Source organism: Brachypodium distachyon, chromosome 4 (assembly GCF_000005505.3).
Source record: "Brachypodium distachyon strain Bd21 chromosome 4, Brachypodium_distachyon_v3.0, whole genome shotgun sequence".
NCBI lineage: Eukaryota > Viridiplantae > Streptophyta > Magnoliopsida > Poales > Poaceae > Brachypodium > Brachypodium distachyon.
Genome location: NC_016134.3, coordinates 25,200,111 through 25,218,660, shown reverse-complemented (window position 1 = coordinate 25,218,660; position 18,550 = coordinate 25,200,111). Strand labels below are relative to the sequence as shown.

General features: G+C 45.9%; 1 long non-coding RNA gene across 2 annotated transcripts; it reads right to left on the bottom strand.

Moving 5' to 3' along the window:
- Positions 1-15,176: 15,176 nt before the first annotated feature.
- Positions 15,177-17,825, bottom strand: LOC104584583. 2 transcript variants are annotated; one of them, XR_732368.3, is made up of 5 exons: positions 17,361-17,824; positions 16,994-17,115; positions 16,729-16,885; positions 16,182-16,485; positions 15,177-15,452 (listed from the first exon to the last, which is right to left on the bottom strand). It is a non-coding gene; the product is annotated as an uncharacterized LOC104584583 (long non-coding RNA). The 2 variants fall into 2 exon arrangements; XR_001407491.2 differs by having other exon boundaries at positions 16,182-16,885; positions 17,361-17,825.
- Positions 17,826-18,550: the final 725 nt, after the last annotated feature.

The following is an 18,550-nucleotide window of genomic DNA, read 5'->3' as shown; positions in this document are numbered from 1 at the left end:
TTGAGGACTGAGGTAGATGCACGTAGGGCCCAGATGCACGAGCTCCTGGTGGGGCCGAGCGGGTCGCGGACGAAGCTGAGGCTCTGGACTGCGGCTACGTGCCACCTGGGGCAGTGGGTTGACGCTGTGAGTTTGATCCCCATGATTTGTGTCTGCTGGAAGAGAAAGAACAATCAGATTGGAATTTATACTTGCTGCTGACCCAAATCTGAGAGAGGGAATCACGGAGAGAGAGGGGAGTAAGGAGTCAGTACAAGTGAAGAAAAAGAGACACATGGTCTTGGGGATCACATCGTGTGGACACTTGAGAAAGAGGGAGAGTGGCTGCAGGAGAGGGTCAGTGGTGCTCTAATCCATGGCACTAGGCAGAGATGAATAAGTTCTTGTATTTTTAGAGATGACAGTTAGTCCTCAAACATCAATTTATTTGATCCTAGTTAGCATATTGTCCACTAATTAGTTGTCACATTTTTTTACCCGTAATAACCACTTTATTTGGTCTTAGTTGACATGTTGTAGGTGCGGATAATCTAGCAAGTACGTGCGGATAATCTGGCAGGTAGACACAATTAATCTGGCAAGTAGGTGTGGATAAGCCGGTAGGCAGATGTGGATAATCTGGTAATTAGATGTGGATAAGCCGGCAAGTGGGTGCAGATAATCTGGCAAGTAGGTGCGGATAATGTGGCAAGTAAACAGAACTAACCTGGCAACTAGGTGTGGATAAGCCGGTTGGCAGATGCGGATAATCTGGCAAGTAGGTGCGGATAAGCCGGCAAGTCGGTGTGGATAATCTGGCAAGTACGTGCGGATAATCTGGCAAGTACGTGCGAATAATCTGACAAGTAGACACAATTAACCTGGCAAGTAGGTGTTGATAAGCCGGTAGGTATATGCAGATAATCTGGCAATTAGATGTGGATATACTGGCAAATGGTGCCGATAATCTGGCAATTAGACACAATTAACCTGGCAAAGAGGTGTGGATAAGCCGGTAGGTAGATGCCGATAATCTAGCAATTAGATGTGGATAAGCCGGTAAGTGGGTGCTGATAATCTGGCAAGTAGATGCAGATAATGTGACAAGTAGACACAATTAGCCTGGCAAATAGGTGTGGATAAGCCAGTAGGTAGATGCGGATAATTTGGCAATTAGATGTGGATACGCCGGCAAGTGGGTGCGGATAATCTGACAAGTAGACATAATTAACCCGGCAAAGAGGTGTGGATAAGCCCGTAGGTAGATGCGGATAATCTGGCAATTAGATGTGGATAAGCCGGCAAGTGGGTGCGGATAATATGGAAAGTAGGTGCGGATAATATGGCAAATAGACACAATTAACCTGACAAGTAGGTGTGGATAAGCCGGTAGGCAGATGCGTATAATTTGACAAGTAGGTACAGTTAACCTGTCAAGTACACACAATTAACGTGGCAAATATATGTGGATAAGCCGGTAGGCAAATGCGGATAATCTGGCAAGTAGGTACATCTAGCTGTCAAGTATAGCGCGGTAAATATGTATGGATAGTCAACAAGTATGTATGGATACATTGTCAATAGGGTTTTGATAAATCTACGAGTAGACATAACTAAACTGACAAGTATACTAGATAAACTGACATTTTGTTAAATAGACATGTTTAAGTGAGTAGTACATAAATATAAACCGACAAATAGACAAAGTTAGACCGGTAGTAAGTTCGTCTCTGATAATATGAAAGTGGCATTACATTGCATTTTTAGGGGTCTCTTGTGTAATGATGAATTTCTGCATATTACAGTAGAACGGGCCAATATTTTATAGTGTGAAAAATAATAAAATGTTGTAATTTAGAAGAAAAAACACTAAGCGGCTGGAGCTGGGCTGGTACTACTTCGAGATGGGCTTGGCCTCGAAGGCTTCGTAGCTGCTGGGCATGCGTGCATGTTGGGGTAGGACCCAGTAGTCACGCAAGAATGCGCGGACGGAGCGAGATATGCGGACGGAAGCAGCGTGTGCGGGCGGAAAGCAGACGCGCTGCGGCTGAGCGAGATAACGCGGGCGGAAAGCAGACGCCGCTGCGGTTGATTAGGTGGGGGACGCCGCTGTGTAGCACGATATTCCGCACAGCAGTCGAACCAAATAATTCACAACGAAGCCTCACATGTCCAACTAAATCAAGGTCAAGTTCTCCAGACCAGTGAATTCAGTTATTCTGAGCAGTCTCCTTTCCCTTCTATCCTTATTGACATATTGACTTTCCTTCTGAACAAATTTGAATCCAAATATTATTTCCAGTCATCTACAAATCATGATCTGAGCACCAACATCGATCGTAGCGCCGAGGAAGGCCCAATATGATTACATTTATTCTGACAAACTTAAGGCTACTAACACGCCTAAATATTGTTATTTTTTTCAAATTTATTTTTCAGTCACCTCAGCAGCATTTTGTACCATAGCGCGCTTCGTCCCAGCTTTCAAATGTCTGAAGCAACAATGTTGTGTTCACCACAGCCGGACAGAACCATCAGGAAACTCTTGCTTTTTTTCTTCATTCTCTTGTCCTCCATGTCTTTGATGTACATATGAAGCGACAATTTCATGACAGTTGGTGAGAGTAGATACTTAGAATTTGGGAACGAGAAATGTAATTTCGTGTAATTTGTAGGTTCATGTATTGATTCAATCACAATGCTTCATCTTAACCTCGACTCCTGAGATCACTGAAGAAGCAGATCGTGCGTTGCTCATGTATGTACATGTACCTGTCCAGAACTGAGGAACACTGGCCTGACTGTAGTTCTTCTTGAGCACCTTGGGTGACACAAAATACGGGCTCCCAATAGTTAATGTAAGTGAACATCCTTCCTACCTCATGGTCATATACTCATATGATACGGTAAGGGCAAGGTAGATTGCTGATGATGATACGGGCAATTGCATTGATCAATTACCTGCTCGGACAAGCACGGGGTGAGCCCCAAGTCGATTGTCCTGAGCGCCATGTCCGACGAAGAGGCCCGTGGTGGTGCCACTGCTTCGGGAGCTAAACATCGGCAGTCCCCTGGATTCTGTTGAATAATTATGTAATTTCGATGAATATTTAATTCAGAAAAACAGTGTGTAAAACATGTAGCATATTAGATCATGCAAACTAGACAAATTAAATAACAACGCATAGCAATAAAACTTATCTAATTTCACAGCATGAATAATGGAACTACTCATCAAAATCAACAAGAAAAAGCAGATTACGTACGGTGCTGTACTCTTTTCTTGTGTTTGTTTGTTGAGGTCGGTGACGAGTCCGGTGGCGTCGATGTTCACGCCGGCAGCAGCAGCAACCTTGACTACCTCCTGAGCAGCGGCCAGTGCCTGCGCTTGCGCCTATGCAGCAGCAGTTGCCTGGGCTTGGAGTTGGCAGCCTGCTGCTGTGCTTGGTCCAACTCCCCCTAAACTAATAAGGTGGGACTATTCCTACTTCCTCATCCCACTACATGAATGCGCTTTTGAGATTTTCCAGTAATTAATTTTTAGATTGGGTCTCGGACCTAACCCAAAATTCCAACAATCTCCCACAATATCTTATAATCACATAAAATTGCCGTTGATTCAAAACTCTGTTTTCGATATACCAGCGTTTCAGTGGAGACCGGTTAAGGTTGAACATCCACCTAAACAAATAGCTTCACTCACGCACAACTGAACAATGGACAAACCTTGAATTGTCAGTTTTCTGTGTTAGAGCTTCACTAAATTGTTGTCTGGTACTGGGCTGCCGAATGCTACCCCGCGGTGCGGAGCATATAAGTCATTCTCCAGACCTTTTCATGAGCTTACTAGAGACCACCCAAATCTCATAGACTGCGACCAACAGTCAGGCTCATATAGGTGTGTTATTTAGAGACTACTCTGTAGGACAGTATCTCTCTTGCAAATTAATGCAACGCGTTAGAACACATTAAGTTAAACAACCTACCATACAGTACATGAGAGTAATGCATCGTCAACGGAGTGGGATAAAGAATGTACACTCTCCTCAGTTATCCACTGACTTGTTTCCCAAGTCCTAATTCACGGTATCTCCGATCACATAGGTTGGTTTACCGCCATGGTAACTCACGTGGGTCGCAACACCATCTCCCTTGATGCAGATTCTATCACATTCCTTGATAGACCCTTTGTAAATGGATCTGCCAGATTTTTAGCCGTTGGGATATATCCCAATGCTATTATTCCGGAATTTCTCATTGCTCTGACAGATTTCAGACGTTTCCTGACGTGTCTTGATGACTTCATGTTATCTTTAGAACTGTTCACTTTGACTATCACGGTTTGATTGTTACAGCTCATAAGAATCGTCGGTATTGGTTTTTCAACAATCGGCAAGTACATCAAGAGCTCACGAAGCCAGTCGGCTTCAACCGTGGATGTATCTAATGCTGAACGTTCTGCTTCCATTGTTGATCTGGTTAAGATCGTTTGCTTGCAAGACTTCCATGAAACAGCGCCCCCTCCGAGTGTGAACACATATCCACTCGTGGCCTTTAGCTCATCAACATCAAATATCCAGTTTGAATCACTATAACCTTCAAGTACCTTGGGGTACCCAGTATAGTGTATACCATAGCTCATTGTGCCCTTTAGATAGCGCATGACCCTCTCGAGTGCACTCCAATGATCATCTCCCGGATTCTTATTGAACCGACTCAGTTTGCTCACAGCAAAAGAGATGTCAGGTCTAGTTGCGCTAGCCAAATACATGAGTGAACCAATAATATGAGAATATCTCAGTTGGTCTCTTCCAATTCTGTGATTTTTTCAAAGCAGAACGCTTGGATCATAAGGAGTTGGAGAAGGTTTACAATCAGCATAGCCGAAACGACTCAAGATCTTCTCCACATAGTGAGATTGCAATAAAGTGATCTCACCATTGTCGCCTCTCACGAGCTTGATGTTCAGAATAACATCAGCTACACCAAGGTCTTTCATGTCAAAGCACTTCGACAAGAAAGTCTTAACCTCTTCAATCACTTTGAGGTTAGTCCCAAATATTAGTATGTCATCGACATACAAACAAAGTATAACTCCCTCACCCCCACCATGGCGGTAGTATACACATTTGTCAGCTTCGTTTACAACAAAGCCGGCAGATGTTAAAGTTTTGTCAAACTTCTCATGCCATTGCTTAGGAGCTTGTTTCAGGCCATATAGAGACTTTAATAACTTACACACTTTGCCTTCATGACCCTTTATTACAAATCCATCTGGCTGATTCATGTAAATTTCCTCGTCCAACTCTCCATTAAGGAAAGCTGTCTTAACGTCCATTTGATGGACGATCAGACCATATGAGGCAGCCAGTGATAATAATACTCTGATTGTGGTCAATCGAGCTACAAGTGAGTAAGTATCAAAGAAATCTTCACCTTCTTTCTGGGTAAAACCCTTGGCCACAAGCCGCGCCTTGTACTTCTCAATAGTACCATCAGGCCTAAGCTTTTTCTTGAATATCCACTTGCATCCTACAAGTTTGCACCAGTATGGACGATCAACGACCTCCCAAGTACCATTAGGCATGATAGAATCCATCTCACTATGAATGGCTTCCTTCCAATAGTCTGCATCCGGAGATGCAAAGGCCTCATTAATGGTTTTAGAGGTATCATCCACACGGTACACAATGAAATCATCACCAAAGGATTTAGCAATCCTTTGTCGCTTACCCCTAATAGGGGCTTCATTGTCATACTCCTCAGGAATCTCATCACGTGTTTGTTCAAGATTTTCCACGGGGATGGCGGGTTCAGGAGCTACACCATGATCCTAATGTTTCTCTGAACTGACGGGTTCAGCACGTACATCATGATTCTCTCTAGATATGCTATGCATCTCTCTCATGGAAAATATGTCCTCAAAGAATGTAGCATCCCTGGACTCCATAATTGTACCGACGCTCATGTCAGGTACTCCAGAATTTACAACCAAGAATCTATAGCCAACACTCCGAAGTGCGTAGCCAAGAAAGACACAATCAACGGTTTTGGTTCAAGCTTACGTTTTTTGGTGATTGGCACATTGACTTTCGCCAAACAACCCCAAGTCCGTAAGTAAGAAAGTGTGAGTCTTTTCTTTTCCCATAGCTCGTATGGGGTGACTTCTTTATCTTTTGTGGGAAAACGATTTAGGACATGACACGAAGTCAATAGCGCCTCCCCCCACCATGCCTTGGATAAACCACTAGTGTCTAACATGGCGTTGACCAAGTCAGTCAGCGTGCGGTTTTTCCTCTCAGCAACCCCGTTTGACTGGGGCGAATAGGGAGGCGTCCTCTCATGGACTATGCCATGTTCCTCACAAAATGAATTAAACTCACTGGAGAAATATTCTCCACCACGGTCAGACCGCAAACGTTTAATTTTCTTCTCAAGTTGATTCTCGACTTCAGCTTTATATATCTTAAAATAATGCAATGCTTCATCCTTTGATTTTAATAAATACACATAACAGAATCTAGTCGCATCATCAATGAAAGTCATAAAGTAACGTTTTCCACCTTTGGTTAATACACCGTTCATCTCACAAAGATCAGAATGTATGAGCTCTAACGGTGCTAGGTTTTTCTCCTCAGCAGCCTTGTGAGGCTTGCGAGGCTGCTTCGCTTGCACACAAGTTTGGCACTTTGAACCTTTAGCCATAGTGATTTTAGGGATTAAACTCAGATTTGCTAATCGCGTCATGCAACCAAAATTAATGTGACAAAGTCGTGAATACCAAACATTAGACTCATTATTAATAGAATTGACGCTGTTCACGACCTTATTACAAAAATCCGAAAGGGATAAGCGGAACAAACCTCCGCACTCATAACCTTTACCAATAAATTGTCCATACTTAGACACAATAACTTTATTGGACTCAAACACTAACTTAAATCCGTCCTTGCAAAGGAGGGATCCACTAACAAGATTCTTCTGAATGGAGGGCACATGCTGCACGTTCCTCAACTGCACGATCTTTCCCGAAGTAAACTTCAGATCCACCGTGCCAACACCATGAACAGAAGCATGGGCGCCGTTCCCCATCATCATTGAGGAGCTGATGGCCTGATATGAAGAAAACAAGGAAATATCAGCACACACATGAATAGTTGCACCTGTATCGACCCACCAATCGGTAGACTGACATACAGAAAATACAATAAATAAATTACCATACCTGCCTGCATCTTCATTGTTGCCAATGGTCAAATTAGCAAACTTTTACCGAATCTGTCCTCTTTTGCGCTCCTTGCAGTTACTCGCCCAATGGCCAAGTCCTCCGCAGACAAAGCAAGGATCCTTGTCCTTGTTGCCTCCTTTCTTCTTCTTCTTGAAAGTGGTAGTGTTCTTTGGACCAGCATTGTTGAATGCTTTTCCCTTTCTTTGTTGTTGCTGTTGTTGTGGTTGTTCCTTTGAACCATGTTGGCAGTGAATGAACCCTCTTGTGAGTTGCCTTTGGGACCAGCATCTTTTGCTCTCGCCTTCTCCTCAACATCAAGAGTCCCAATCAGGTTTTCCACAGAGATTTCTTGTCTCTTGTGTTTTAGTGAAGTAGCAAAGTTCCTCCACGAGGGAGGAAGTTTGGCGATGATGCCCCCGACGACAAACTTGTCGGGTAGTGGACACTTGAATTGCTCAAGTTCCTTAGCCATAGTCAGTAACTCATGAGCTTGTTCCACTACAGATCGGTTTGCAACCATCTTATAGTCAAAGAACTGCTTCATGACGTACAGCTCACTGCCAGCGTCAGAAGCGCCAAACTTTGCATCGAGCGCATCCCACAACTCTTTGGCATCCTGATAGTGCAGATAAGCATCAACGAGCTTATCTCCCAGCACACTACAGATCGCACCGATGACTACAACACAAGCTTCAACATACAACTGTTGAGAAGCAATTGTTTGAGTCTTCCCGTGTTGTACCGCTCACCATGCGCCCATAGCCACGAGCCACATATGACATTTATACTGCCACCTCTTAAAGTGCAGTCCAGTAAACACAGGTGGTTTCAATGCGACAGCAAATTGAGACATCGAAAATTGCCTACACGAATAAGGTTTTTGGAATGTTGAATAATTAGGTAATTTCAATGAATATTTAATCCAGAAAAACAACGTGTAAAACATGTAGCATATTAGATCATGCAAACTAGACAAATTAAATAGCAACGCACAGCAATAAAACTCATCTAATTGCACGGCATGAATAATAGAACTACTCATCAAAATCAACAAGAAAGAGCAGATTACGTACGGTGCTGTATTCTTTTCTTGTGTTTGTTTGTTGAGGTCGGTGACGAGTCTGGTGGTGTAAATGTTCACACCGCCAGCAGCAGCAGCCTTGACTACCTTCCGAGCAGCGGCCAGTGCCTGCGCTTGCGCCTGTGCAGCAGCAGTTGCCTGGGCTTGGAGTTGGGCAGCCTGCTGCTATGCTTGGAGTTGTGCAGCCTGCTGCTACTGAGCTAGAGCGGCAACCTGAGCCGCGGGATCTCCGAGGTCGTTGGCCATTGGTGATGAAGATGCCAACGAAACAGGGACGTGAAGAAGCGAGCAGTCGCGTGAGAACGCTCCCCAAAAACCTTATCGACCGTCTCCCAGGCAGGATCTCGAAGGTCGGGGTTCCGGAGGCCTGCTCTCCCGGCGATCTATGCACGCAGTCGACGGGATGGAGTAGCAGTTGGCGGCGAACAGCGAGATTGGATCGTAGGCGTGACGGCTAGGGTTAGGTTGTGTTTTTCCCGGAGGCCGCGGTCGTCTTATTATATAGGCACGCAGGCGGATTTCGGTTCGGTTTAGAAAACCAAAACCGACTCCGCAATTATCGGGATTTGTTACGCGTCCGCAACGGATTCTGACTGCCAAAAAGATAAGCACGACCCGGCACGGCTCGAACTCGAACTCGATCCACGAAACGCGGCGCGCGCGCGTCGTGACGAGGCGAGCGGAGGAGGTGGAGGAGCGCGCGTGGGGATTTCCTTGCTCACTTGCTCAAGAGGTGAGAACCAACATACCTTATATATTGGTCCAACTCCCCCTAAACTAGCAAGGTGGGACTATTCCCACTTCCTCATCCCACTACATGAATGGGCTTTTGAGATTTTTCAGGAATTAATTTTTAGATTGGGCCTTGGGCCTAACCCAAAATTCCAACAGATTCCTCTTTCGATCCAGGTCACTCCCTGCCCCGTGGTGCTGGTGGTGAACTGGTGAGCAGCAAATTTCAGGTTACTCGTTTCTCTGGACTCCAAGTAGCGGGCCACTTGGGTCGGGTCCAGTCAAAAAGCCCGCCGGCCCGGTCTGGCTCAGCCTATGCCCGGCATGAAGTTAAACGGGCCATTCTAGCCAGCGACCTAGCTATCAGGTGCTCTAAAAAAATCACCATCTCCATGAAACCCTAGCCGTCAAGAGAAGACCTAGCAGTCCTTCAACGCAGTCCTTGTTGAAGGAAATTTCAATCTCCAGCGGCTCCCCTCGTCTCTGACTGTCGTTTCGGCGTTGAGAGACGAGAGGAACCACGGATCAACATCTGGCATTAGTTCTGCAGTTTCCTTATTAGGTTGTGTGTTCTTCGCGGTGGCATCTTGACGGTGGAGATGACGTCGTCTAGAAGATTTTTGTCCTGGCTCCGCGTCGCGTCCTACTCCATGGAGTCAGTGGTTCTCGCAATTCTTCTTTTGGTCTTTTTGGTTTTTTTCCTTGTCAATTCATCAACGGAGAAGCAATTTCACAGCTTGCCTTGTAAGGGGTGTGTCCTCGGCCATGGTGCATTCAACGATCTTAGGTTCCCATTGTTTGAGGTGGGCGACTCAAGCGGTTTTTTTAAACCTACAAGGTTAGTCCAGCTTGTGCAAGCGTGGTGTTTTGCAATTCCGTTACCGGTTACATGGAGAAATGTCAAGATGTGGAAGATGGATCTAGAGATGTTGATTTCGGAAGACCATGATGGAGCTTTTAGTTCTATAGTGGATTTTCGTTTCTTATGTTCGTTTAGTTTGTTTCGATCTATTGTACTTTCTTCTATGAATCAATAAAGCCAGACGGTTCTAAAAAAAAAAGCCAGCGACCCGGCTTAGCCGTGTTTGAGCCTCCCATAGGCCGGAACGACACGGCACGACCTGTTAGCATTTTCGGTGATGGCCCACTTGGTCTTGCCATGCGGCGCGTGCTGTCGTCCGTATCAGTTTCTTCGCGTCCTCCTTTCTTCCTCTCTCTCTTATTATTCTTCCGATGGTGCTTGTTCTGTCTATCTGCACTTCTCCCGACTCTAAACCCCGAGCAGCACGCAGCGGCGGAACAAGGTGCGGCGGCTCGCAAAGCTAGAGCAGCGCAGCCGCGATGGCGGGGCAGGGAGCGGCCGCAAGGGCGGAGCGGCGGCGTCAGCTCCCAAATCCCGAGCAGCACGGCCGCAACGACGGAGCAGGACGCCGTCGCCTTCGTCTCGTCCAATGGCGGTGCTCCGTCAGGCTGATCATTTTCACCTCCCGACGGACGATGAGGAGTGGCTTCCCGAAGGCATCCATGAGAACCACGTGCATGCGCGACGACAGCCTGTTGAGAGCATCGTTTGTATCCTTTATTCCTTCTCGAGGACGGACACCACGGCGGCGCTAGGCGCTAGCGGTTTGCGGCAGCTGCGAGGATCGACGTGGGAGGGAAGAAGGGCGACGAGGAGATATGCAAATAGTATCTGCTATGTGTTTCATCTCGGCCTGTTGTTCTACGAAAAGTGTGTGTCTGTCGCCGATTCTATTTGGGCTGCCCTTGGCTGGCTTGAGATCCTCATCCGATGGTGCGTCGAAGCCGTCCGCGCCTTCTTGTACTGATCCATTGACCGCAGCCATTCCGCTAGAGCGTCTGATCAACACTTGTAGTGAATAGCAGTAATAAAATGAGGTTCTAAACAGGGATTAATGTGCAATAGTTTCTAATCCTCAGTCTTTAGCTAAACAAGCAAATGGGGTGTTTAAGAACCAATACCAACAATTTAAACAAGCTAGAACTGTGTTTTTGATTATTTTCTGTTTACTGTTCACAATCTAAAAACAGACTTTCTAACGAAACTGAATTTCAACACTTACAGATAAAACTTAAAACTAAAGAAATTAAGACAGGAAAGAATCTAGAAAGATGCAGAGATTAAGACAAGGGAGAATAGCAAGATTAAGGTTTTGGCAAGAAGATTTAGCAAGCAATAGACAGGGAAAAGATTTAGATCAAGAACTAGAATCAAATCAAGGCAGGTAAAAAGTAACAGGTGCAGGAAGTTCAGAACAGAAGTAGAACAGGTTCAGAGATTAGGAAAAGCAGGGTTTTAGCTAGATGCAAGTGTTTAGACAGGGAAGATCAGCAAGAACTAGATCGAGAGAAGGTTTAGAAGCAAGATTTAAGACATGGATTAGATCAGATTAAGTTTACTTAACAGATCAAGAATTAGAACAACAGGAATTCAGGTTTAGGGGAGGCAGAATTAAGGACAGAGCAGAATTTGGCTAGAAGTTTGGAATAAAAGATGCGGGGACATGATCTATTGAGTAAAAACAACACACGGACGTCTACTAACATAACATGAACACGGATCTAATGCAGGAACGAGCACAAGCACAGTTCTTGAACAAATCACACCAACACATGACATGAACAGGAAAAACAGCAAACAGCACAGAACTGAATTATAAACATTATTAGAGACAGGGAAGATGATCTAGTACAGCAAATAAGTCACAAATAAACACTAGAACATATTACTTGTTGGAGATATGCCCTAGAGGCAATCATGTGATGATGTTATTTCTTATGTATTCATGAGTTATTGTTATTATCCTTGAACATCATCACTAATATGTATCAATAAATACGTGTTTTGTTTGTGAGACTATGTATTCTATGATGTTGTTCTAATGGTCTCTGGTCATTGAGATTATGCGGACACATAACATAGACTAGCAATGTGAATCAGTATGATGACTATGTTTCACAACTCATAGGGCAAGATGTTGCCGACTCATAGCATGGACTCGACAATGGGATTGTTGAGTAGGACAGATCCGCACTGAGACACAACGAGATGATTGTCATTTGTTAGTCTCAAGTACGATGTATATGCCAGTCCTAGACCTGTGGTCATCGCATGAGCTTGGAATGTGAATCGGCCTACTTAGGGGTTGCCAAACGCTACTCCGTAACGAGGTGGTTATAAAGGTAGTTTTCGGGTTTGCTGAGAAGCATGATGCGAGTCATGGTTGATCAAGATGGGATTTGCCCCTCTTATTCGGAGAGATATATCTGGGCCCTCTCGAGTGATCAGAGTCGGAAAGCATGGCCATGCGACTTGGGTTAAGTGTTAACCCGTTCGGAAATCTGTATCACAGGAACGAGAAGAGAGTCGAGCTATCCACAAGGATGACAAGCACTCGCCTTGAGCTCGACACACATATCGTGAGGCAAAACGAATGTTACATATGACACATTGTATGGTTCGTCAATATACCTTGTGGTTACTCGGGAGTTGGCACGTGCTGCTAGGCGCCGCTACCAACTATCGACTTGAGTCGGTGCCAGTGGACGAGTAAGGTGTTACTCGGGCCTGTAGTCCGAGCTCGTAGTCGTGTCCGACTGACCGCGAACTTGAAGGGTCACACGCTTAAGGGGTGGGAACCGAGTTGGATGGGATCCAACTCGTATCGGGCTTAAACTCCTAACGGGTCTCAAGTGTTGAGCCCACTAGGGACGTCTATATAAGTGGAGGAGGCCAACCCGGCTAGGGTTACACCAGTCCAGACGCGAGTTATACTCGGCCGTCACACCTCCACGCCCAAAACCTTGTGATCGGATCTAGCAGTCCGCCGCACGGAATTCCTCCCTGTACGTGTGGATACCTCGGAGGCGCTGCACCTGCGGCGCTTGGACGAACTGCTCGTGGGATCGGCGAGGAGGAGCAGGCCGAACGACTACTCGGCATCGATACGCATCATCGACTCTACTTCCGCTACGGGTCTGCGCGTCTAGTGGTAATCTCATGATCCATTATCTACAGCATTGATCCGGATGGAATCGGTAAAATTTTTATTTTGTACTAGCGTAGCCTACCGCGTTCTCCAACATTACTAAACAGGAACATGAGTTTTACATGTTGGATCAAGAGTTTACAACCAAGAATAGCAAGAACAAGCAGGGTTCAGACTTAAGACACTACAAGAAAAATGTTGATTTATGACCCCACGTTTTTGTCATAAAATCGTCACTATATTCAATTTATGAAGGTCCTACGATGAAAAGGACATAGTCAAAAAAGGACTGTCACTAATGACACTTTATGACCTTTTTGTTGAAATGGTTGTAAACAGTTATGACCAAACATGATCGTCATAAACTCTATGACGAAATTGTTTGGTCACTAACTGTCTGGCTAGGACACGTAAGATCTGAGGTGGCTGTGTGGAGTAAATTACAAAAAACCACCACATTAGTAGCTAGGGTTTCAATTCGGTACCGGTCTACGTTTTTTTTTACTAAAAACCACCGAATTACACCAAGTGTTCGGTTGCTAGCGAATAACCACGAAACTGACGAGACGGACCCACATGTCATGTCCTAGCTGGCGCCACGTCAACTCTGACCAATTTATCTCTCCTGTCCGGTCTCGCTCTCTCCTCCGGTGGAAATACGGGCACGTCTTGGAGTCCACAGGCCTCTGCTTACTCTGGCTACTCTCCACGGCAGCTTTTTGGAGCTCCGAGTGTACCCCAGGCCCCAGCCGCCGCACCCTGCCGAGATGCTCCCACAACGGGCTCTTATTGGGCGCTTCATGGCCGCCGCCGTACAGCTCCCCTCCATCTCCGCCCGAAGCTCGATCAGCGCGTGCCCCTCCGCCTAGCTATGGCCCCCTCGACGTCGCGACCGCCTCCGCGCTCGCCGCCTCCCGACGCGCGCTGCCCCTGCGCGGGCGGCCGCCGTCGCTCTGAACCGTGCGTACCGCCGCCGCTCTGCCGGCCCGCGCGCGCGGTCGCTGTCGCCGCCTCTGCCCGCGCACGCCCCCGCTGTCGCCGCCTGCGCCCGCCGCCCCTGTCGTCGCCTCCGCGGCTCTCGCCCGCACGACCAGGCGCCGCTATGTAGGCCCGCTTCGGTGCTCTGCTCGGCGTAGGCCCCTTGGGATTCGGCCCCGATTCTTCCAGCGTCGGTTGTGGCGCGCGTGGTCGAGGCGCCTGGCGAGGCGGTCGTTGGGAGATACGAAGAGCGGCAACCTTATCTCCATGCGACAGGGACGACAGGAGCAGCATGAGGGAGGCACGCGAAGGCGGCCGCGGCGGCGCCGGCTAGGTGGGAGAGGGCGGTGCGGCGGATGGTGACGGCTGCAGCGTCGGAGTCCTACGGCAGCGCCTTGCAGACGAGGAGCTGGGGGCGGGCGGTGGCGGGGCGGGCAGATGAGATGCCGAGGCGGGCTGAGAAGAGAGCGCCTAGGGAAGCGGGCCGGATCTGCGGTTCAAGGCAGCAGGATGCGGCTACTCCGGCGGGCTACGAGACTACGAGGATTGCAGGAGGATGGCAAGCGGAGCAGGTGCTTGACGCGCTGCGTGGCAAGTCCGGCCTGTCCACGGTGCTCGAAGAAGAAGGATGAGGCTTGCACTCGCCATGCTGGCAACACAGTGGCAAGACACGCTGGCCTGACTGTGGGTCATACCTGTCAGTTTCGGGTTTAGACAGTAGCGACCGAAGGATTAAGTAAATCCGGTGGTTTTAGCAACTAAAACATAGACCGGTATCCAATTAAAACGATAGCCACAAATGTGATGTTACTTAGACGTGTGACGTGCCAAAATTTGTGACGAAATCAAATGGTCAAAAAACGAATTCAGCCCGGTCCAAGATGGTCTTCCAAATGGGCCAAGCCCAAAATTTCAGCCCATTTATAAATTCGACCTAAATGGGCACGCACATAGTTTCAGCCTGATAACTATTGTTCTCCATTTCTGTCAGCCCGTTATTTTTTTATCGAATTCTTTTGGGCCATGGTCCAAAGCACATCTCGTTTAGGTTTACATAGTTAATTTTAGTTTGTTCTAAAAAAAATTTAATTTTTTTATTAAAAAATTATGACCACATAAATATATTGAATCCAATAGGCCTCTCCAGCTACAGTAATTGCTCTGCATCTGATGCCTAAAATGGCTAAAATATATTGATTATTTTCAACAATTTCGCAATAAATAACAGATTTTTGCAATAAACCGCTTAAAATAGCTCAGCACAATTGTTACACACTTTTTCCCATACGCTGTCAACTGTACATGCTGGAAAAGGTAAAGAAAAATTGGCACAAAGAAAATCAAAGCTTTATCATCTTCTTCCTCTTGCAGCGTCCATGCAACCATTTTCAGATCTATTGATTCACCAAAAAAAATATTATATGAAACCAGCAACCTCAGTATCCTGTAAGAAAAACAAATGATATTGGTTAATCATTAAGAAATGAGGTTATTCCATCTTGAATGAAAAAAAGTGTACTTCTTAAGTTTTTGATCTCCTATAATATTGACAAAAGGAATTCTGAGACAGTACTTAGTCACTGCTATGGAAAACACACACTTGTAGATCTAAAAAAATTGATCTTAGCCTGTGTCAGCTTAAAGTGAACAAAATTAACAGCAAAATTATGTGTTTCACAGATCATTGCAGAAACTTGTATGAGCTGAACAATCAAAGCAGATTGAATTTCTTGCAACTAAAAAATTGAACTGACAGTCTACTAGAAAGCACATGACAACACAGTAAAATCTAGAATGATATGTTAAGCTAGAAGAATGAAGTGGTAATTCAAAAGGAACCTCTCTAGCTATAGCATGTTAGCAAGTAGATTTCTGGCTGCAGCCTCACACTGATAACAAGGCAAGAGCCAGTGACAGAATGACAGTCCATTCTTGCAGACTTTGGACTACCAAACTATTTTTCACTTTCTTTTTGTAGGATCCCATTTTGCATGCTTGCTTGGACCAACCCTTGATTTGAGGGCTGATTAAATGGGTCTTCGAAATACCGAAGGTCTAAAATGGACTTGAACCCAAATTAAGGAACCAAAAATATTTTCTTCCTTCAGGAAGTTACATTGCATCATAAGAGTAAAGTTCTAATCCAGTTATAGGAAATAAAGCTGAGGAATACCTCATTCAGAACATGTCCAGCAGATGAACAAGCTTGCAATGAAGTATTATCACTGCTTGCTGTTTCGATCCTAGCGGTTCTTTTGCAGCATTTTTAGCAGATACAACACCACCAAAGCTATTGAAGTCAATCCAGTTGCTTCTTCGACAAGACGATGCATGGATTGCCTCCTCCATGGTCTTTTGGGAGATAATCAGTTCCCTGCTCATACTAAACAATGGTAGGAGTGAAAGGAATAATTACCATATGTCTATAGATGTTCTTTACATGCTAATGTGTGAGTGCGCATGCGCCCAATGCCAATCTGCATAGAGCATCCAGGTTAGGCAAGAAGACCAAACACAAGACAACATGTACATTATCATTGATGGCAAGAACAAATGCATACACAGATTAAAAAAAACTAAAATAGGTTGTGTAGTAAAACAGCAGTATGAGCAACAAATGATGACATAATTTTGCTGTGATACTTGTCCTGATAATCCAAATCCATTCATATATCGCAGCACAATATATTCTCAGACATAGTTGACTATAAAATCATTACCTGGTAATCAATCTTAAGCTTTCCAAGAGTAGCCATAGCACATCGAGTTACGATTTCTTGAGCCAAATTCATCATGCTTTCATAACCTGAATATGCTTCATACATCTAGCTTCCAAATATAAGGCAACGACTCAGACCTTTCTTAAAGTAGCACATTCTGCAAGTGAAGGGAAAGGAACATGGAAAATGCAACGGTCGAGATAAAACTTTTAAGCTACGCAAGAGCACGGAAGAAACATATGAGAGAATAAGAACAGTTATTTACTTCATAGTGGTAAATTCTGGATGATGACGAGTAGAGATGCCTTAATTCCAGAATATTCTTCCAATCTCATAAACTTTCTTGAGCCCTCCAGCCTGCATTTTGGCAGTTCATGCAGAGAAAAGCTGTACCAGACATTGCATCAGGGATCAGAGGCTCAACATGCACGAACCATGCATCAACCAACAAATTAATACAGCACACTGTGCTCTAACATGATTTCAGGAAGCAGCTAAGCAATCTCACAAACACCTTGTGTGCAACCTCAGTTCAATGTATTTCAGGAAGCAGGCACCATCACAAAATTATAATCACAGGACGAAGTCAATCACACGGATCAGTTAGGGCAGAGAGGAGGTAGAATCCGTACCTCAGAGACTGGGATCGGGTCCGACTCGTGGCGGTTGAGATCAAGGCACTGCCAAGGCCGAACCTGCCCATAGAGAAAGAATGCTCGAGGGGCGTTTTTCTTTTTGTGTCGGAAGAACATGGAGCCCCATTGCCTAACCGACGGCCACACCCACCACCAGCGCGGCTTCTTCTGCTTCCGAACGCTGCCTCTGCCATCGTCGAAGGGCAGCAGCGTCCTGGTGGCCGATGCCGGCGTCTTCTCCTTCGCGAGCGCCGGGACGTCGCTGGCGACTGCCTTAGAGAGTAGCAGGAGACCTGAGGCCCACGAGCCTCCTCGGCAGCGGAGGTGAGATAGGCTGGACGACGAGGAGGCGGGCTGGCGAGGGCGGTCGGCGGCGCAGCGGCCGTGGTGGTCGAGGAACAAGAGCGGGAGAGAGAGAGGACGAAGGGAAAAGCCGTCGACCTGGAGGAACCAAACACCAAGGCGAAGCAAGTGGTGTGGCGCAGGCCAAAGCGGGCGGGCACGCGAGCCCACCCCAACCCCCCGAACCGAATTTTTCCGGTTTTCCGGTTTTCCGGGTTACGGTTTCGGTTCCGGTTTTCAAAATGCCTAACCGTTTGGATTTTTTTTTCGGTTAAAACCGAACGGTTTTCGGTTAAACCAAAGAAAACCAAAACAATATATAATGGAAGGTGCAGTACCTAACATAAGCTAACTAGTAACCAAGTGGTCTGTGCCTTTCGAGTGATCCTGTGTTCCAGTGTTTCGATTCCTAGCTGCTGCTTCTTTTTGTTTGCTTTTTCCTGGCTTATTGGGCCGGCTCTATGGCAAGATGGACCGATTTTGAGCACACATGGTCTTGGAAGAGGCAGTTTTGGGCTGACTCTGGGCATTCTCGGGCGCAGCCAACAGTAGAATCACAGCAAGTACCTCGATCAAGAAAGCACGTCCTTCTGTGTCAAACATGCTTACAAATTTTATGTGTTGCTCAAAAATTCGCGTCAATTTTGGTTAATTTGATTATAACCGAAACCGAACCAAAATTAATGGTATAACCGAACCGAACCGTATTTTTATACGTAACCATTAACCGAAGTATACAAATCGTATTAATCTAACCGAACCGAACCGAAAACCGAATGCCACCCTGAGCTCTCCCATTCCCGGTGCCTCAGTGGTTTAGATACTATTGTCATTTTTGTCTCGCA